Source organism: Phasianus colchicus, chromosome 1 (assembly GCF_987193195.1).
Source record: "Phasianus colchicus chromosome 1, bPhaCol1.hap1.1, whole genome shotgun sequence".
In the NCBI taxonomy this organism is placed as follows: domain Eukaryota; kingdom Metazoa; phylum Chordata; class Aves; order Galliformes; family Phasianidae; genus Phasianus; species Phasianus colchicus.
The window spans coordinates 158,150,673-158,173,601 of record NC_143436.1 but is presented as its reverse complement, the minus strand read 5'-3'; the positions used below and the strand labels follow the sequence as shown (position 1 = coordinate 158,173,601).

The 22,929-nt window shown below is 34.9% G+C and overlaps 1 protein-coding gene across 6 annotated transcripts in view; it reads right to left on the bottom strand.

The window, feature by feature from the left end:
- Positions 1 to 22,929, bottom strand: part of DACH1 (dachshund family transcription factor 1) — a 352,221-nt gene that overhangs the window by 141,732 nt on the left and 187,560 nt on the right. The gene's annotated exons all lie outside the window — the stretch shown is intronic.

The following is a 22,929-nucleotide window of genomic DNA, read 5'->3' as shown; positions in this document are numbered from 1 at the left end:
ATCACCACATCAAAAAGGAATTCACTACTGCAAAGAAAAGTTGGATTAACACTCCACCTAAAAAGCCTAAAAGTGGTATAATGCAGGAACTGAACATACTTATTTACTTAAGGATCACAAAAGCTGTTTTATCTGTGTCCAGTCTGTATCACTTGTTTTGGTAAAGAAACCGCCATGGGTAGACCAACAGAGTAAAGGCTTCATACAAATATAGGTTACACTGAAAGCCCAGACTTAAGAAAATGAGCATAAACTGTCTTTTGTCACACACTCTCATCAAATAGGCCTATTAATAAAGAGAAAATACTACAAAATTGGGTGGGCATTGCCATGTAAATTACCTGACATTAAAATTATATGAGAACAGAGAGTCGCAGATCAACAAGACAGGCTGAGGTGTATTTCAATAAACACTGGAGAAAACCAAATTATTAACATAATAAATGCTTTTGCCATTCCATTTACAATTAGCACTGAGAAAGTGCATAACATTTTAAATTACCATCAGATGTTGTTTTAAGGTCTGTTTCTAGCCTTGGGTGGCACTGAACTAGTTTTGAGGTAGCCAGATTAAATACATAGTAGATGTAAAACACCTTTCCTAACAGTTTTCTAGTAGAATCTTCACATTTCCATATGACAACTGACATTTAGCTTCGTAGTTTATATTTTTATTATTATTTTTCCTGCCATAATATGCTGATATAAATCATCCTAATAGGCTTCTGATAAACTTGCTTATATTTTTAATACAAATTCACATTATTTCATTTTGAGCAAAACTTACACATTCATCTGAGATTCTCCAAAGGTAGCAAACCCAGAAGGGTAACACCTTCCACCCCTATGAAATGTTTGGTAAAGTGTAATTTTACAGCAAGCTACTTCTAGTGTAGGCAACTGTACTTATATTTGAATTTGAATAGTGAACTTGTTGGACCTCATTAGCTAGGAAAGCTTGGCTTGATTAATGTTTTAATATAAATCTTTCCAGAAAGCTCAGATGCAGAAAGAAAATGGAAGTAGTGATTCAGGAGACACTACTCGCTCCCTCCGAGTCCATACTGAGGAACTGTTTCTGCCTGGTGCTAAGGGACATCATGCTGATGGTGGTGCTGTCTTTCAGATGAGATGTAAAACTGAGTTCTGACAACTTGCAGTCATTAAATATCCCATGGCACTTTTCACAGGAGTACATGTGTTAACCCATATGTCCTGGCTATATTCCAAATGCATAATTGCATTCTGCCTACCTAAATTCCCTATGCAGCTTCAGTAGCATGCAGTACTATTTATTCTCTTTCTCTTCTCTCTCCAACACTGCTCTTTAGCTCCTCTGCACAGGTACAAGGAAAGGCACATACACACCACAGTCCTTCACCGTTAGCTGGCTGACACAAAAGGATCCAAGGTGCCTTAGATGTACAGCATGATGTGCAGGAAGAAAAAGGGTGCCCAGAGTTCAAGGAAAAAATACTAGATGGGGAGTCACCTAAACTAAACAGTACAGAAGTAATAAGGACAAGAATATCTCGGAACTGTTATCCTCCTCTGAGATTTCAGTGCTCAGTTTTGAAAAGTACATCCATTCCTTTAGCTTGTGCAGTCCCAGACTTTTTTGGACTTGTAAATAGACTGGCAGGCTTTGTAAGATTGCACTCTGTGGCTTAAATACTTATGTTAACCTTAAACTTCATATAAATTCCACTCTTGGAGACAGCCCATCTACTCTGCTAAGCTGAAAACAAGTCATTTCAAGATCTGTTTCTGTATTTTACATTTTAAGTTGAGTGTATAGAAACATTGATAAAACATCAACATGCCCTAGATGAGACTCTTGAACATCCCAATTACTAAACCACACAATCATTCTCTCTTTCTTTTCTCATTAATCATGTACTCACTTCTTCATAGTGGTCCTGGTACAGAAGGAGTGAAAAAGACAGAGAGAACTCAGACCAGTTACCACATTGCCAATTAACAACAGAGATGAGCAAGAAAATTTTGTTGTATTCATATGGATCGTATTTCTTCAGTGATGCTCCAGACTACTATTTTTGAGCTTACACCACCTGATCATTTGTTGAAATTTCTAGTGGCTCTGTGCTTTGTGCCTAGTGCCATACATTTTTAGAAAGAGTATATACTGAATCCAGCCTTAAAGACCAGTGACCTTGTCTTTAGGCTCTACTTCGTGCAGTCAAAATGGAAACAATTTGGGAAAGATAAAATTCTTCATGTCAGTTCTTAACGCTGATGAAATTGAATTATTTAGGGTTTTTCAGGATTAAAAAATAAATAAAAATAGAACTCAGCTTTCCCTCTGGGTTTTCTATGCTTAACTTGTTAGAATAGTCTAAGTTAGAACTTAGACTTTTGTCCTCTTCAGATCCATGTCTGAGAGGGATCTATCCAACTGTACTTTTCGGTATAGGACATACAACTCAGCTGTGAAATATTTATACCAAGATACACTTAACTAAAATGTTCAGTTTACATGATCAACTGCCTCCTTCCCTACAGTAAAAAAAAATAGGCTAGTCAGCTGTCCGCATGATTTATGTATTCCTTGGTACTAATTTTCTATCTATCTCTTTCCAAGCCCTGGACTCATAACTTTAGCACCTTGTGAAGTTAAATGATTCAAACACGACTGATCCATTTTTTTTTAATTTTTTTTAATCATCACCATTACATTCCTATCATAAAAGCAATACAATCAATGATGCAGAAGAAGAACTGCAATAAGTTTCTGCTTCTAGTAAAACCATCTATAGTCTTATTCTTACCATTAATCCTAAACTATATTCTATTGCATGCAGAATGGATCAAACATATTTTCAGGGAGGAGTCTTAAATCTTGTAACCAAAATTGCTGATAACACTCATAGGAAGTGGCAGAGTTAAGTGAGAGATCCCACCTTCACAAGAGGTTCATCTTTACTCACATCTTTATTCTTCTAAATGAACCTGCTGTCAACTTTCTTCACTATTAAACTCACTGTACCTTGAGCTTTTCTTACTGTTCAAGGAGGACATATACTCAGGTTATATTGATAAGCTCTCAAAAAAGTAAAAGAAGACCAAAACAACCTCCATATACTCAGTGAGCACAACTGCATGAAATAAATGTAGGTCTGATGGATGTTGAATTAATGTCAATGACATTTTGTAATATATGACCCTGTTTCTCCTTTCACTTATGCTGCTGTAAATCTAACAAGAAAAACACTCTGTGGATTTTCATAAACTTACTCTGTTCAAAAGCTGAAACAGCTAAGAAAGAATCAAATGTTCTTTATTTAAATATTGATTGTGCACTTAGGAAATTAAAATAGTAGCAGTGCATATACTGAAAATAAAGATGAGTTTTCATATGTATTAACTTCTGCCAGCTTATAGGCTTAGAGAGAATTCTAACTAGCTCGTCTAAAATGAAAACATGAATATTCCTAACAAAAGGGTTTTGTACTTGAGGGGATTAAAGGTCAGAAAGTACCTCAGAAGCCTTTGGAATATCCTGCATAGAAACAGGTTATTTTTAAAAAATAATAAAAAAAGCCCTTTAATATAGAACAACAGACTGTTAAACTTACAATCCCCTTTCTTCTTCTCCCTCTGACATGCAAACACCTGACACACAAAGGGAGTCACATTCAGAAGGAGATTATGATGCAATGATCTCGTTGTGAATGTTGCATTATGGCTTCAGCATCACCATAAGAGCTCCCCTGGCACTTGTGCTTACAGCAATTTGAATTTCTCTGGCAGCTAGGTATGATTTGTGACATATTTCAGCCTCGCTCTTCATTGAGGGAGTACACCAGCAAGCACGTGAGGTATTTACCATGGAGATTGGAAAGAAGAAAATGTAAAGAAGAACGTTTGAGGAACATTTTTCTTTTTTGGAGAACACTAATTTTTAGCACTTATTAAGCAAAATAAACAGTTATTTTCAGGAGAATCATTTTGCACTTCTTAGTAAACGTTATCTTACTACACTGTTCTGTTTCGAAGATTCTTCTATTCATCGTCAGTTGAAACCCGACTAATTCTAATGACTATTGTAAATACATAAACCACTAGACACATGCTCCATGTGGGATGCAAACTATCTTTCAACCAATGTACAGTAGTATGTGACATGAGTTAGAAGTTCACCTTTACATTTTTCATACACAAATAAAACATCTACATTTCTTTATGTTGTTTGAAAAAACATAACTATCTGTTTATCCTAGAAAATACCCTTAACTCTTCTGAAATATAGGGTCATCTGATAGTTTCATTTTTGGCACTGGTTCCCCAAAAGTTTGTTGAGCCAAAGCCTTTCTGTTTAGACAAACTAGTTCCCAAAGCTGAGCAGCTATAATGCAAAGCTTGCTTTCAATATCCCTTCTGGCATAAACGTAGTAATAAGTATCTGTATACAAAGTTTCCTGGTCTTCAGACTAAATGTTATCTCAACTCCTTCCTCATTCCCTCATGTAAGTAGTGTAGGCAGGCCCCAGGGAACACAGACAGCACCAAAGCAAAAGCTGCACTCTGAGCACAAGCATTCAGGGAACAATGACAGCACTCTGGCTGGCTTTGGCATGAACTGATGAATGAGAAATTTAATAGTGAGATATTGCACAGCCTACAAAGAGAAAACCTCAATTTAACAAAGAATTAAGGCTGGCCGGGTTTAGGCTAATAAGGTCTGCACTTTATCCAGTAGAATGAATCCAAACTTCCATTCACATGTAAAAATAGCCTATCGATTAAAGCATATTTCTTCCTCTTTGGCCCTATGTTTCAATTATTTTATTTGAGACAATAAGTTTGGCAAGCTCTTTTGTTAACACAGTTCCTGTTATTTTAAAAGCAACTGATTTTATGGCCTACGATTATCATCTGATACTTAGAATATGTACATGAAAGAATGCATAGGAGGTGTCAGGTGCACCCCTGGGAGGACAACAACATCCACATGGTCCTGGGTCTTCTATGAGTAGCAGTTTCTGTCCGAATGGGTGAGAAACATTCTGTTTTACTTGCAGATGTTTGGTATACAAAAGGTAAAGAGTAAGACACAGTTTAACTGTGATCTACTAAGCATCCTTAACTCAAGGTTCCAAATATAAGAAACAGATCTTCAAAACATATTTAAGAAAATAAATAATTTTTGTACTTAAAATATAGGGCATGAGCACATACATAAATATATGATTTCAAGTATGTTTTAATAACTCTGCAAGAGTTTTTTTTGTTTTTTTTTGTTTTTTTAAACTTCCTTTTTTAAATATTATAGCTACACAGTCCTAAGAAACTAGCAGAACACTGTGGACTTGATTTATAAGAAATTATTGTAGTACATCTGGCATATCATCAGGTTTTTATTGATCTCTAGGAGAAAAGGTGGAGCGGTAGCACATATTAAATACAATCATATTTCAAAAAAAAAAAAGCCCTAACATGCTGTAGTGATTTATCGTACCTGTGCCTGAAAAAACATACTTCAACTGCATTGTCAGTAAACAATTAAAAAAAGGAAAGTAGCAAACTAACAAACTCCAGAATCTTTGAATATGGAACTAAATAAATGGAACTAAATAAAATATGTGGATTTATTTGACCTACTAATTACTGTTTCATTTTTAATATGACTGTACCTCCTACAAAAACACAAGTCATAGACACAGGCTGTTAAAAACTTGTGTGTGTGAAGCAAGTTTAAAACTGAAGATAATGAAAGATTATATAAAGAAAAAGAAATAAAAATCTAAGAAAGATATATCTGGATCTTTTCCTAAATTAAGATAATCAGTCTATTTGGAGAGCTGGAAATGAAAAAGATGATTAATATATGAGAATCCACATCAGTTAAGTTTGGCACAACTCACTATACGATAACGTGACAATTTTCCATGAAGCTGTGACACAATATATCACCACATACCACTTTCCAGAAGAAAAAGAATTGCATGTTTTTAAAATATTTATAGTTACACAGATGGAAATAATTGGGAACAACTGTTTTGTTTAAACCAATTTGTTTAAACCATAATGTTTACTGTTCTCCAGCAGTGGAGACAAATTCGTATTATGCTGAATATAAGAAATAGTCTATATGATTAGAAACTTCTCATTTCAAATTGTAAATCCTCAATGACTGATAAAGAGTAGTCAGGAACTACTCACCTACAGGAGATAATACTCTATTTGCACTGTCTTACTTTCTCAAATGATCCTCTCATCAGTGCTGTGATAGTATGGCAAATTCACTGCAAGTTCACTCCATGGTGAGTGATATTATTATATTATGCCACTCTGATATCAAACGACTTTCATAATTTAATGTTTAGAAGTGTTTACACTGACATCACAAAGATGCCATTACTATAAAGATGCATCTTCTCAGCATTTTGGTTACATTTATCAATATATTTTGATTTTACTGTTACTGTGTACTAAGAAACTACTCTTAAATGTGATAAACAAAATATCATGGATTCATATTCATATGTATAAAGAATATACACCTAAATATATATAGGTATGTTTGTCTGTACAATAAATTAATCACAGAACAGTTAAAAGTCATGACCAGAAAATGATAAACTCACACAGAATTTATCAAACAATTTATCAAACACTTGAAACAATTATTAAGTCATATCTGAGGTCAGAAAAAAAAAATGTATAGACTATTTCTGCATCTATAGTACTAATTAAGCCAGAGTATTTAAATGTAGTAATTGAACTCTATCACACTTGTGTCTTTTTTTTCTTTGTTAGCTTTGCAGAGTAGGAGCTAGTGACTTATTCATTTCAGTTAGCAAGAAATTTCTCAACTTCCTTGGGTGCTTAAGTGCGAGAAAATTTTAGACCCCATCTTTGCATATTATTTTATCTTTCAATGGTAATTAACAGAGTCTTAATCTGGCTAATGTTAATGACCACTGTTCTTTCTTTAAATCCCAGTTAAACCAAGCTTATTAAGGGCCAATTAAAGGAAGTCTTATGTGATCTGAATAACACTAAGATCAATTTTTAATGCCATAACTCTTTATTTTGAATGATAAGTGTGGAAAAAAACCCTTTTCATTACATCTTTTGTCTGTCTTAAAATAAACTGTAAATGGCTACTGGGATGGATGACGAATCTTTGAAAAAGTCAGAGAGAGGTGAATTTAATGAAGTGCATATTTTCTTTAAAAAAAGCAAAAAAAAAAAAAAAAAAAAAGCTATATACTACTGTTTCCATTCCTGCCCATTAAAAAGATAATATTTTATTAATTTCCATTTATTTTTTTCATAATGTTATAGTATAAAAATGGAATGACCCTTTACAATACTTTTCCAAGTTGTAACAATACGATATAAGTGTGCATTCACTAAGTTCCATGTGAAAATAAAACCTTATTTATCATTTGGATATGGAATAGGAATAGGAAACAGAATATTTTTACGTATATGTGAACAAACTGTTAAGAGTCTTTGGTTTAGGGACAGTCAATGTTTCCTCACTGCTTAACAGAATACAATTTTCAGCTCTGGACTTTTGAAAAGTTTGTTGATTCCTCTCATGTCTAAGGTGACCCTTCCACAGACGCTTTGTTATAAATTACATCGCACTGTTTCTTTCATTTCTATGAATTCACTCCTTGCTTAACTTTACCATTACTTCCCCTTCATCTGGACAGAAGCAGTAATGCAATCTGACTGTTGCCCCCAGCTATTAAACAAAATATTACTACTACCACTACTATCTAAAATCCAAATACCCTAGAGCCAACTTATGCTGTAGCAGGTCACTACAGGATCGGGTCTTTACATATTCTGCAGCACAGCCGACCTAACTCCATGGTGACAACTCCTAAATTCTGAGGTAGCAGTTACAAAATCCATGGCAACATTAATTCATTATTGTCTCTAAAATACTCTTCACCCCCACTTTCCCACTCCCGCACAAACATATTCAGCAATGACTCATAGCAGTGAATATCACTCACAAAAAATTGATGGCTATTTTTAACAGTAAATCCTGAATTATATTTTTCTCTGTGTTCCCCAGATAATTTGGCAATAACAGCCTCTAAAACAGCGCTACACAAATCATCTTCTATCCTGATAACAGCACAGAAGAAAGCTTGCATTTGGGCTCTCCAGCTTTTAGTGTCTCAGTTGCTTTACTCTTCAGCGCATCAAGTTTGCATGTGCTGCATTCACTATTCCATCTATCTAAACTGGACTTCAGCTCTGACATTTTTTGTCCTTGTTCCTGGCTACAGAAGACAGTACAGATGTACTGCAGCTGTAAATGCAGCTATAAAAACAAATTTTCCTTCAAAAATGAAAGTAGAAAATCTTGTGGCAGTGAGAGTACCAGGCTTTGCTCTAACCGCACTCATCTGATGCTCCAACAGCTGTCCTCGCCACTACTGCAATGGGAAAGCATACTGTTTTTCCAAAGTAATTATCAAGGAATGATGAGGGGAGACAGAGAGGAAACAGAGCACTGTAAAAATGATATCAAATCACAGCAAAACAGGAAGTGGGCAGTGACGCTGTAAAGGAGTACTCAAAAATTCAGTTTTAGGTGAGGTCATGCTTTAGTACTGACCATAAAGAAATTAGGAAAATACAAATAAAGCAAGCTTAGCTTCATCACCAGACATTCACATCTGGTAATTTGGCAAATCAGCTTTTCCGTATGAAGATAAACAAAAGACAGATGACTAGAGCCTCAGCCTGCTGTGTGTACATCTCCATCTGAATGCTGCAGCAGCAGAAGTAAGACACAACAGCTTGCCAGTCACAAAACAAAAAGAAGTATATTCAAAAGTATCCTTAGCTTGCAGGCACTTTTCCATCCTGGTATATCTTTCCCTCATCTATTATCTTAGGACTCCTCCGTCAACATATCTTACCACCATCACTGTCACTGATTATTAAACATCAGTTCTGGATTTGATGCGTTTGACTTCATGCCTTTTCCTCCCATTAAGACTTCGTTTATATACCAAAGAGCCCAATCCAATACATGAGTGAATGATACTCCAATGAAAAGTGTAGTTGCTCAATCTGTACAACAGCAACTCTGTGTATGCCACACACTAAACATAACCATCCTGGACATGAGTGACAATGAGATATGGTGAGTTCCACAGAGTTTATAGCAAATGTAATCCATAACATGACCTGCTCTTTAGCCCATTGTGCATAGGATGAAAAACGAGTTTAGACCTTCAGTCTGTAGGTGCTAAAGACATGGATTTCTCTTCCATCTCATCTTGCCCCCCTGTGTCCCCAGTTGCTAATCTGAACTGCTGGACATATCTCTTTCTATCTAGGTCTTCCATCTACCTGCTTCCTATATACATCTATGACACTCTGTACATGCAACTAGGGCATGGGAGCTATGGATTGTAGGTTGGTGTTTTTTCTTTTTCTCCTAAGAATGTGTCACAACTGATTGAACTGAAGTCATTATTACTGGAGTCACTAAGAATTTTTCACAGCAATAAATGAAAAAAAATTTCCAGCAAATTTTTGCTTCTATAAAAGGCAATAGGTCTCCCTTTGGTAACTTTTGCCTTGCTATGAGAAGGAGGAAAGGGAGCACACTCAAAGACCTTGAAAAGAACTGAATCCTGCAACAAATTGAGAATTTATTGAATCTTCTGGTGGTTGAGTTTAGCTGGGGAGCCTAGGAAGATCTGTGTTTCAGAAGCTTTGTGGTGTTAATAACACCTGATGCTTAAATCCCATGTCTGTCTTCATCACTTGAGCACCCTAATTGAGTGTCCCTTTGAATAGTCTGGTAGCATTTTAAGCTGCTAGCCACTCACACTAAGAGGAAATCCTCTATTGTGGGGTAAAAACATCTGCATGGAATTCATGTATAAGAAATGGTACCAGTTAAACTCCTATCTGTGACTCATTTCAAACTTAGTACATATACAGCAGAAATGAATTAGAATGTTCCATATAGGTTATCAGATACAAAGTAGGGGAAAATAAATCACACAATAAAATAAGAAAGTAAATAATTTTTAAGGCACAATTTTTTGTCATCTAATTCTAAATACTAGTTTTAGAGAAGGAGATGTGCTAGCAAATTAACATCATAGGTAATCTATAGGCTGCTTTTGGGTAATTTAAAGTTCTAATGTGTATTTGTTTTCTGTATAAATTTATTATTATTCTCAATAAGATACTCTCAGCACAATAAAAAGAAGAACATTACCAGCAGCGTTTTCAATCATAGGGGCTATATATTCAAGAGCAATCAATAAAAACCACACAGGGCCTGACAAACAACTAGTCAAAGGAATCATTTTTCTCAGATACTTAGCAGTATCCTTTTAAAGTAATTGCTTTTGGTCAATGTTACTCGTTATCATTTGGTCTTCCAAAATAGAATGGATGTCATTTCCATTAATATTTCAACTGTCTATGTAGGTTTTCAAAGTGCATACTCCACAAAAACAGAAAAGGGAAGGGATGTTTGTTTCAACTTCAGTCAACTAACAACTCTAAAATGTTTCAGAATAGGGAGTGCCATGTATGGTGAGCTATAAGGTAATTTAAAGAAAACAATTACAGAATAAAAGATATAATCTGTTGTCCTTTCACTCAGCAATAAACCGTTAACTCTTAACAAACAGACTTTGTGCCAGTCAATGAATGTTAGAAAATAGTATTAACAGACAAATATGCCCAAAATGCCACCTAAAATAATGAAATTAGTACTGATTAACTATTATAGCTTGTTTCAGGATACTACTGAAACCTTGCATGTGACAGCAGGGAAGTTGTTGCCTTGCACTAACTGATCACTTAAAAGTGTCCAGAAAACACTGAAAATACCCAGCATATATATGTATATAAATGTACTGCTGGGATATCAAATTATATCACGCAAAGCAGAGAACATATCAACTGCCATACTAAGGCCTCTGAAACTGTCTAGTTATGCTTTGTACTAAATGTTCTGGCATGCTGCCAAGGCACTTCCAAACATTTCTGTGCTCACTTTTCCAAAGAACTCTTTTAAAAATCAATTAGAAGTGAAAGTCTTTCAAATGCAAGTGTTTTAAAATGTCAAGCTTATATTTCTCTTTTTTCCCCCTCTTGTTGTGCATCAATGGCAGTATTTTGAAACCTTTATATTAAATTGATCATATTCTCTAATTAAGCCTGTAAAGAGAACAATATGTGCAGGCAGTTCAAAATGCATATAACAAAAGGTTCATTCTTCAAAAATAAATAAATAAATAAAGCTGGGAGAGATGCTGTAATTTTCTTAAACAACGATGCCCAAGACATCTGTATTGATTTCAGGGTGATAAATGTTCTCATCATTACAAGGCAACTGTAGGAGAAATGAATACTCTATTTAGAAATTCCTGGATTGGGATATTTCAAAACCATGAGTGTATGAGCGTTTCAGAAGTTCAATTATAAGTGCTGAAAAGAGTAAACATGAAATTGAAGCTACTGTTATTCATCAAAATACAGAAGTAATATAAAAATGAAATAAAGAACATCATCTGTAGGGCTTTCTGATTATTAGAAAAAAGATTATCTTTAAGGACAGGAACTTTTAAGCAGCACAGCAAAGAATACGCCTAGGCCTTTCTGTTGTGTTACACACGCTTTGGATGATATCCTTACTACATACAAAAGAGTTAAATGTATATTTTGTCCCTATGCCATATAATCTGTTTTCTCTATTTCATTCAGCTAAGTGCCCAAAGGTTTACATAGATAGCAATTGATTGAAATCAGTTCTTTATGTGTAACACATTTATATTAATTGGTTTGTCCTTTCAAGTTGTGTTTATCTCTTCATTTCCATCACAGTTTCAAAGGTCACTCAGTTCCATTTATAAATCCAACATGACAGAGATTAGCAAAAGAAAAAAAGGAACAACTAAATGAATGCATCATCACACAATCACACATCTCACAATTCATTTATCATATTAATAAATAATGCTGTCAAATGCTTACTGGTAAGTTTGTTTGCTGTCATCAAAATATTTCTGTCAAGATAACTTAATCAGCACTGTTTATGCATTGAGCTAAAAATGTTGCTGTAAAATACTGAGGATCAGCATATTAAACATTTTTTCCTCTTGATCCATGTCTGACTGCACACTCAAAAGTTTTGTGGGTTTTGTTGTTGTTTCCAAATCACTCCATAGTTGTGTAACAGTAAGTACAAGGTCTCTACATCAGCAATACATTCTCTTCTGATTGTTGAGATAAGGCAGAGTTATGAAATTTGAGAAGATGTGACTGGAATTGCTAACAAAGGTGCTCTTACCTAATGGTTAGGAAGGCTTTGGAGAGGTGGAAACTGCACTGACAGAGAAAATGCTTTTTTTTTGTTTAGATTACGACATTAAAGACTGCATAATATCCAAGAGGCCCAAAGTGCCTCAACTTACTGTCATCTGAGAGATTCTGGAGTAGGCCTCTCTTGTCTTGTAAATGAAGGGAAACAAAAGCTATGTTCAAAATAGTGCTTTTCTTTCTGTAAGTTGTAATTCTGGTTGTTCCTTAGGTTGGTTTACTCACTGTACATTAGGAAAAGATTCAGGAAACTTTGAAATGTAATTTAAATCAAAGTAATTTTAAGTCATGAAAAGTCCAGTGTGCTAGAAATGTAATTTTTTAGGCAAGCCTCCTCTAAAGTCGCCAGGAGAAAAATTTTCAAAAGGATATGAATGTCCAGAAAGCTTGTGCTCCTTTCTGGAATGCAGTGTGCACAATTTGGATCTCCAGTTTCAAGTCAATGGCAGTGGGAGCATCAAAGTCTGCAACACACCACACTCATATCAACAATTTTCATCTCAAAAGAAAAAGAAGAGGCGTTATGGGGTCTTTCTCTTCCAAGGACAGCTGTATACAGATTCTGTCACTGACAGGCACATCAGAGAGCAGGAAAGAGTCAAAATGAACAGGAAAAAACTGTAGCAGTGAAGAGATCAAAAGAGGTTATTTCTCCCTGCTACTGTCCCAAGCATCTCCCTGGAAAGCTTGTCCCCACAACTTGAAATATCTGCCACCTTCTCAACAGCCTACAAAACCTCATGCTGGGAAGTGCCAAAAAAATGCTTTCCTATTCTAAAGATTGCCTTCTTCTTTTTGATCGGGCAGAAAGAAACAGGAGATGGTCTCCTTCGTTGTTAGAAACAATCAAGAAAGTATAAAATGTTGTCATTTATTAGGAGTTTTATTTTCAGAGTGACAGGGAGGGAGGTGCTATAAAGAACAAGTGAATTTGAACACCCAGTGACCTGAAGGAAAGACAACAGCCTGATAAGATTTTTCTTTCCATGATGTAGTATTTCCAGGAGTTTTAGGTGATTTTTGTAAAAGTCCTGCAACAGAAATGTATGGGAGGAAATAGGACAACACCATTGGTGATTTTTTAACAAAACTGGCACCATTTTGGTGAATATGAACAGAATCATCAGAAAATAACAAATCCATATGTATTCTGTACAGGATGTGATTTTCAAAAAATTATACTGATAACCCAATGTGAGTTGCATTGTTCTCAAAACTAACACAGCATTAAAAGTATAACAAATCCTAATAAAACAATTCTTATGCCTCAGAGGAATAATCTCTTTTAAAATAATCAACATTTTTGGAAGCTCATTGCACACCGTGCCTTGATCACTTGAAAAGAAAACCACCATCTTTAGTCTTCCTCTTTTTGTTCCTTATGCAGATTTTGGGCCCCTAGCCCACAGATGACCCCAAGGAAGTAAGTACACTTCTTGGCTGAACAGTTTATCAACAGCTTGAAGTGACAGGAATAGTGATTCAATCCTGCATTTCAGCATATCAGATGTAGGCCACATTCCTCAGTCTGCAGAACCAGAGAGGAAAAAGCTCCCTGTCGCATTTGCCCTTTCATAGAGATGGAAATATTATTAGAAAGGACATAAACAGACTAATTAAATCACAGCAGTATGGCTGAGATGACAGCTGGTACAGCGTGTGACTGAGCCGATCCATATCTGTGAGCAGGAGGCACTTCACTTCCAATCCATTCGCTATTAGGTGCTCTCAGGCTTGCTGTGCAGACATTAAATAATAACATATCATTTCCAAGGCTAAAATGATTCAAAGAAATAAAAAAAGGATTCTAACCAAGAAACCTTTTGTTGTGTAACAGCAAAGAAAGAGGGGGGGAGGGGATAAAAAATAATCATTTACCATGCAGTTCTGTTTTTGAGATAAAGATGTAATAATGCCATTACCTTTCATCAGCAGGATCCTTGAAAATCAACACTCTTTGCTTATCATGCTGTGAAATACAAATAGAGCTAAAGGCATGGTCCACAAGGCACTGCTGCAGCTATATTAACTAACAGATCTGCCCTTTGTGAAAGAAACCGTATCCGTTTCATTAGTGCAGACTCTAATTCAAAACTGTTGAAAATGAACTGCACATACTGTTTTAATAACAACATTCCTAGTCGTTATCAAACTAGTAATTCTCTCAGCACTGAATAAATGTAAGGTTCTGTGTTTCGATTATGACCTGCTGTTAAAGAAAACCATATTAAAATCCTTTCTGTCCCCTCCCGTCTAGTCCACCAAGTATTCCTATTGTCTCCAACTTCATTGTCAAAAATACACAGAGACTTTTCAAGGTATTATTGGCTGTATATTATATTACTCGATCTTCTTCTTTGAGCATGTACACAATTAAGATACACAACCAGTCAGTTGTGCAACAACTGCCTTCTCAACAGAAAGTCACTGTGCTGCACTTTGCAAGTGTTGAATCCAGACGTTTTTCCTTTCCTAATGCAAAAAGACAATGCTATCCCACACACAAATGACTGGGTTCAAAGAAATGAATAAACTGCTTTCGCAACGTAAGAGACTGTAGGAGGTTGTGAGAAGCTGGATTTATAAGAGTTCACGATGCTTCTTTCTTGGCTTGAACAGAAAAGCCCTACAGGTCTTAAATCATGTACCTTGAAGTAAAAACGTGTCCAGACTAGTCCCATGTCCACATTTTAAAAATAATAAAAAATTAATCTGTCATATAAAAATATGAAATATGAAAAAATAGGTAGGAAAAAAAGAGCTGGTTTTCTATAGAAGTACATATTCCTGTTGTTCTATTATATATATCTAGTATTTGAATTTTAGACAGGAACAGTACTGGTAGTCAAGATCCAGGCTACAAACAACACATAAGATGCCCATTCTGGCAGTTTTAACCTGAGCAGGCTCAGTGCTTTAGCTGAATTGTCACATAATTAGCTCAGAGAAGTAGGAAGAAATTCTAACCTCTAGCATAAACTGCCTGCCTCTATATGAGCCTGTACCATTCCCTTGTTTGCCTATCTTCCCCCCGCCTTCTGTACATATTTAATATAAAAGATCCTCCTGTTTCACATTCTAGATTTTACAGCAATGTGGCCTTCAGTTATCTGCTTTGTCATATAGATATGCTAATGGATTTCCTAACTGTAAAAAGTTGAAGCTGTGAGACTTGGAGGCAAACTCTGAGGCAAGGGCTCTGTAACCATATGTAGATACAGCTGACACCATTGATTGAAAAAGGTCTACAAGATGGAGGTTTTAATAACAGTTGCAGTCTGTAACTTTCTACATACTTCTTTCTGCAGATGCCTGACTTAGACACTGTGCTTGCCCTTCCCAATTACCAGAAGAAACCCTGAAAAACTCAATGTCCCCTTGAAAGCAGACACCGCAGTAGGGACTTCAGCATAAGTAGATATTGTATGTGTGCAAAATACAGCTTTTGTCTCTAGGAAGGAGACTTTGTATGTACTTTTCTCCAGGATATCTTGATTAAGCAAAACTCTGCAGGATTTATCTTTATTAAGTTACCTGTAAGCCTCAAATGAGTTATTACCTACTTCATGTCATTCCGGCACAATACAGTAAGAAAGGAAACACATTTTTAATTCCTCACATACTGTTACAAACATGAAAGAAGCTTTTGTTGGTCCTTTGTGCTAAGTCTGAATTTAAACAATAACTATATATTTATTCTATGTCTATCTTTCTATACAGAGAAGATTTTTGCTACATAATGTAGCATGTTCACAAGCCCATAACACAGGAGACAGACTATCGTTAACTACTCAGCAAAATACAGTGTGTATTATGCTTAGATTTCTAAATATAGCACTTACAAAGTATCATGTTTATTAATTGACAATATCAAATAATGATGAAACAAAGCTGAATGAATGTGTAACAATTTCATTATTTTCACACCAGGCCCGAACAAAAATAAAATGGCTCAAGCAATAAAACATGTATATTGAAAAAAAATCAAATTGAAAATTAGATTATCCAACTATTTATTCAACTAGAATTATCGTGCATGGAACAGGAAATAAAGCAAATGTGATTCAGCAATATAAATAGATTTTTTTTTCTTAATCTTGAAGACAAGACACAATTAATCACTTAGATGATCCTCATACAGCTGCATAGCAGACTCGAAACACAAATGTCATGTACTAAACTTCTGTGGATTTAGGAGCCTGCTCTCCCAGTACATCTTGCACTGGTAAAAACACTCTTTTTAGAATTGATGTACAATTAGAACAAACTTGAGAGTACATTTATTTTTCTGGGTGAATACCATCTCACCTTGTCTCAGGCTCTATTTCATCACTACTGTGCCAATGTCTTGGGAAAGATCTGTTAACTCATTCAAATCTTTTTCCAAAAAAACTTAATAATCTGCACCATGAGACTCAGGTATTCTTAACATAACTACACATTTGCAGTTTTAAAACTAAGTAAGCACTTTTAAGGTGCAATTTATTTGACCTATGTTTGCCATCCACTTTTGGATGAGATGGATCACCCCTATAATTTTTATTTCCTTCTGTTGAATCTTAGGGGAGTCTAAAATGACTAACTCAGATACAAATGTATGCATTCGTTTAAATGAATCTCATAGTGAGAATTTAATATAGATGAAGGTCTCATCATCATAGCACAACTGACTGTCCAACGGGACAGACTGAATCTCTGCTAGTAATTCCCTCAATTTACTAACTGGTGTTCAGATCGTAACATCCAATCCGTTGCCTTGTTTAGAAAATTTAACAATCACAGTTAAAGGCTAGGGAAGCAGATCCTGCAAAATTATGAACTCCACTGCCAGATTAGCATTACATTTAGCCATGAAATTCAACTCCCATAAAGACAAGCAAAACTCTTAAAGTTTAGTGACCTGGCTACACCTAAGTGATCTGATTCTGCTGTTCTGTACATTCCCAAAATACAGCTTTATGAAAGTATTCCTTTAGCTTGAAATGCCATGTTTTCAGTGTACCACATTTGTCCTTAAGGGTGTATAATTATGCCTTTCTTATCACCTAGACAACACTTTTCATGCATAGATCTCAAAGTTTACAAAAGTAGATACCTGTCACTGACAAGCATTTGTCTTCTGTCCTATGTTGTCAAAATTACAAGTACAGTCTCGTCTTTTAAAGAATTATGTCAAACACTAAGCACTGAAATACTGCAAAAATATTTTCAGCCTGAATTTGCTGTTTATCTTATTTTTACTTTCGTAAGAGTACTTTTAGAAAAAAGGACACGTTCATCCACCTAGTGGATGTGAACACACATTCAGCTCACATTAAGAGAAAATCATACATTAATAATTGTACTAAAGTAGAAAAAAAAAGTAAAATTAGCATTCTGTTAAATAAAAGAAAAATTCTTACATATGAGTGATACTGTCATTGAACTGGAGAGAGTTTTAGAACAAGCTTGCTCTGGCTTTTTCACCCTATGATTTGGAATCTGCTCACAGTACTGCCAGCTTAACCAAAAAGGATTAACTCTCATATCCAACTGAGAACACAGATAATTCTCAGTAATTGGTAAAAAATGAAGATGAATGGGACTGAGAGATAAGGAGCAATTAGCTCATCAGCAGTTACAGCTGTGCACTCAATCCGGATCCATCTCTTGAGTCTCGGCCCCTTTTAAAGAACCCATGCAGAATAAGCACAGGACACCCCCTCCCCAAAAATTGCTGTACCTGCCCATCATTCCTCTCTCTTCCATTTTATTTCTGTGCTATACAAAGACACCTGTCATAGCATTCTGTGTAAATTACTACCTCTCCCAGGACCTGTATCTACAGCCAATCTTCTTTTTACACTTAAAAAAAAAAAAAAAAAAAAAAAAAAAAGGAAAAAGGGAAAGGAAAAAAAATGGAAACCAAATGACTACTGTAGACACTCTTAAGTTCCCTGTCAATCGTTTCATTATAGCAGCATCATCTGTTTGAAAATATAAGCAATTCCCTCATCTAATTATAGGGAGGATTTGAGGTTCATTAACATTGCCAAGGCAGAGAATCAGATGTGCAACTGCAGAGCTGTGCTCAGTGGCCTGCATTCTCTGTTTCCTTTTATTTGCTTTTTCAAGGTCTCCAAGACTTTTTCCTGAAACCATAAAAGTAATTCTTTCCTTCAAAATAGACATGTGTGTTTAGTAAAAGGAAATGACTGCATGTTGTACTGTTCTATTATTGGGCAAGGTCACTGGAGAAAAATAATTTAACCTAAATCATTTTATCTCTGATTCTGGATTAAAAAACAAAACAAACCAAACAAAACAAAACAAAAAAAAACACCAAGCAAGTAATCATCATTACTTTTGAGCAACACATCTCAGGAAATCTTAAGACACATCTCATAATTTTAAATATTACAAGGCAGGGCGGGTGAACAGGAAACCTAACATGTCAAGAAAACCTCTTAAATTTCAGCACATTTGGTAGTTGTTTATGGATTAACATGCTAGCCAAGTGTAAAATCTTGCTTTGCATTTCCTAACTGTGTTTAGAAACTTAGAACACCAAAGTCTTCACAATTGCTTCACTTCCTTAAAGAAATAATAGCTTTTTTTTTTTTTTTTTTTTGGTATGAATGTAATTTAAACAATGACATTTTCTTAGGACATCTGTTTTGAGATCACATTTTGAATAGATATGAACTCATTTCCTACTAAGCAAGTAATTTACTATTGTTGATAGTTGTTTACGAGTTTTATGAGTCAGATTTTAGCAAGTGGCAAAGGCCTTTACAAATCCTTGGAGTATTCCCTAGACAGTATGCACAGTATATTCATTATATAAAATGTCTGGGAAGTATAGACTGTTCTTCACTTCCTACCATGTTGTAGAATGCAAAGCCTACCTCACAGAAAGAGCTTTAAACACATTTACATTTAAAGGCTTCTATCTTTTGTGGCTGCAGGTTAATGAAGTACAATTGCAGGGCAGTAAGTACTTAAGCAGCAAGGAAATAATTGAGGAGCTCTACCTATCGTTAACTTTGGAGTATGAGATGGTAAATATGAGACTGATCCTAATAACACTGAAAGATGCTAATATGACAAAGAGCAGAACCTCTTAAATGAAATTTAAAGTTTGACCTTGTCACTCTCTTTCTTTTAACTCTGCAATTAAAACCAAAACCACAGCATAATTGTAGAAACAATGCATTTTGTTTGATGCCATAGGGAATTCATTTTTTAAACAAGAAAACATTAATTTATCTATCCTGCCTATTGTATGTAGAATTGCCACTAAAGAGAACCCAGGACATTTTTCCTCCTTATCTGCAATGTAGCTCATATCAGCCAAGCTGTCACAAGACAGTACTTGATATAAACAAGAGATTGCAAAGACATCGCAGTAATCAATATTAGGATGGCTACAGTATGGAAGCCCCAACCACTGCATATCATTTGTCTCAGCATCTATTTCTATGACCAAATGAAGCATTAATTCAAATCATAAATCTATGGTGATTTAAATCTGGGAATGAGCACCTGCCTGCTTTAATGATTTATTTTGTACATTTCAGTAAGCAGGAGATTTGTCCATATGAACTGACAGGTCACCTTCAGATGCCAGTAGCAGACTGTTTATCACCATGCAGACTAGCATCTCATCTTAGCAAGTAAATATTAAACTAAAAGAATCCAATTGATTGTGGATGGGGGAGAAAGGCGTTGCAGCCATATATTTTACTCAGTGTGTTAATACCTCACTCTGATTCCTCTGTAATTTCTTTTTTTTTTTTTTTTTATCCTTTCTTTTCCCTTCTGAAATGGTAATTCTGGTGGGAGGATGCAAGCTCAAGGTTACCATGCAAAACTGAGAGATATAAAATAATTACTTGTTAGTATCACTGGTCTCCTTTAACTCCCTTCACTCACTAACCTTTTGGCCACTGCTTCAAAAGATCAAGTTAATAAATTTGTGTAGTGTTCTGTGTAATTATACAATGTTCATTTACAAAAATGACTTCTGTAAGTCACATTAAGCATCTGATTAAAACCAGAAAGCAAGACAATTCAGAAGTAAACGAATCTGTGATAAACCTGACAATTTGACTCCAGAGCCCATACTTTATTTTTCCTCTTTTACATGTATGACAAAAGTCCAAAAACAAGGTATGTTTAATCCATGTACATTAACATACCATAGTGCCTGTTATGTGTGGGCTAAATTGTAAATTAAGCTTTTAGAATGTTTTTTATTTGTTTGTTTCTAATTTGGTCTGGTGCATAACATCATTTAAAACATAGACATGTAAATGATTATTTTTTTCTGTTTCGCTCCTTTCTCCTGTCAACGTTCAGAAGTTTCAAATTCATTCTTAACAAGCCATAATTTAAATTGTTAGTGATATATGGATTTGATAATATTTATTTGAAAAATCATAAACATCTGAAAAAAATGGAAAGAAAAAAAAAAGCAACCCACCCAAATGTATGCCCACTAACAAGCAACACTTCTGAAATACGAGTTCCTGTCGAGACAATACAATATGCTGATTTTCAGTAATGCAAATGTCAAATAGAGACTTAATGAACCTAATAACATTCTGGCATCATTATTACCAATCATCACTTTTCTGATTCCATAGGCATAACTGACCCTGGACACTAGACAGGATCCACTATACAGGAAAAAATAAATACAAACAATTTTTGAGAAAATCTCTGTAGGAAAAGTATATTTCAAAAGTCTATGCACAAGTAAGCAGGTATATTTCAAAAGTCTATGCACAAGTAAGCAGGCTGTATTTCCAGATGCACTGCTCATGGAATAGAGACAACTGAATGCTATTCAATGTACTCAGAAGACCAATTTTATTTTTTTAGAACAAAATGAACTCAATTCTTCATTCTGTTAAATAGGGAAATTAAGTGAAGTTAACAAGTAAGTTAAGGGGCTGAAAAGGAATTTTGACAATGACAATAATGTTACTTCACTTACTTTGTCCTACTAAAATAGCTTGAATACATTTTAAACAGGCAGTATGTACAAGAGCAGATTAACTATTTAAATCAGGTCTCAAACAATGATTTTAAGATCGATTCTTTAATTATTTTTATTCAGATGGAATTCAGCTATTCCTTCCACAAATCTCACAAATACTTCATGCAGCTTACATGTTCATTATTTGCAAACTTACCTATTTCCATAAATAGGCAACTGGTTTATCACTAGTACTGCCAAGCAAAGTAACAGTTCTCTAACTCAAAATTTGAACATTTTATTTCACATACTGCACTGAAATTCAAATCTGAACTAGCTTTGAGTTCAGGCTCTTTCCCTTGAATTTTGCATTTACACTTTTCACTCCTCATTATTTTACTGTTCTTTCAGTATCTTAGGGTCTACCTGGCCCTTCCATTTTATTTGTGTATATCCATTCCCCTTCCAGATTTTAAAGACACCTGCCTGATCTTCAACATTTCCAACAATGTCCTCTCCTTTCCAAGAGGATAACTTTCCCAGTACTGATTGCATGTATTGATAATCAAGAACTGTCACAATCATTTAAATCATTTTATCACAGAAGCATTTTAAAAAGATTTCTTTAAAGGAAAATAAAAATCTTTTCACTTCATGTGATTTCACTTCATGTGTTTTCACTTCATGTGATCTTGCACGCATATTGTTGATATTTAAAATAGCATTCCTTGGTGAACTGATTCTTTGTACTGCCACATTACTTCTTAATAACAGCCTACCAATGCTATTGAATTGTACAGAATTACAGTTCATGAATATATTTACTTATATTGAGACAAGTACATAACTAATTAAGACTCATTTCAGTTGTACTTAAGAGATGTAATATGAGAAATTAACCAGAATTTAACAAAAGAGCAAGAAATAAAACCCCAGAACTCATTTTTTTCAGCCATTTTATTCCAACATACACCAATCTTGCCTCCAGTCTCCTGAACGTACCTCTTTGTCATTGAATTTCTGTTGCTGAGTTAATACTGTCTCAACATGATAAAAGGAACCAATACAATGAAATGGCATAACAAAACCTTTTACAGCAGACACACACAGATGATTAAAGATTTAATCAACAACAACAAAAAGTTACCCTAGCTTTGAAGTATGCGTTAGCAAAACAAATCGTCCAAACAAATGAATAAAGTATACTGAAACAATTCTTTTTGAGAAAGAACATGAGTTGCTGATGGCTGCTTAAGAAATGGAAAAATCTGTTAACTACATTTTAAGAATGTGTTTATTAAAATAAAATATGATAGGAACTGCAGAGCATGGCAATAATTTATTGTGTATGTATGTTTTCCTTTTGTCACAGGGCACATGAAAGTATGAAATATTTTCCTTTCAAGCTTGTGTTCTGAATTACCTAAAGTCGATACCCAGCACACTGAGCAGGAGACATTGTTAAATTTCATTTTGACACCATCATCTGTCACCCCACCTGTACTTTGACAAATGAACTCTAAGCAATCAAACCACTTTCTTTCATGGAAAATATTAACTGAAGTCTGCAAAAGTAACCTGTAAAGGAAAGAATGTTTTTGTAATAGTAACAACAATGC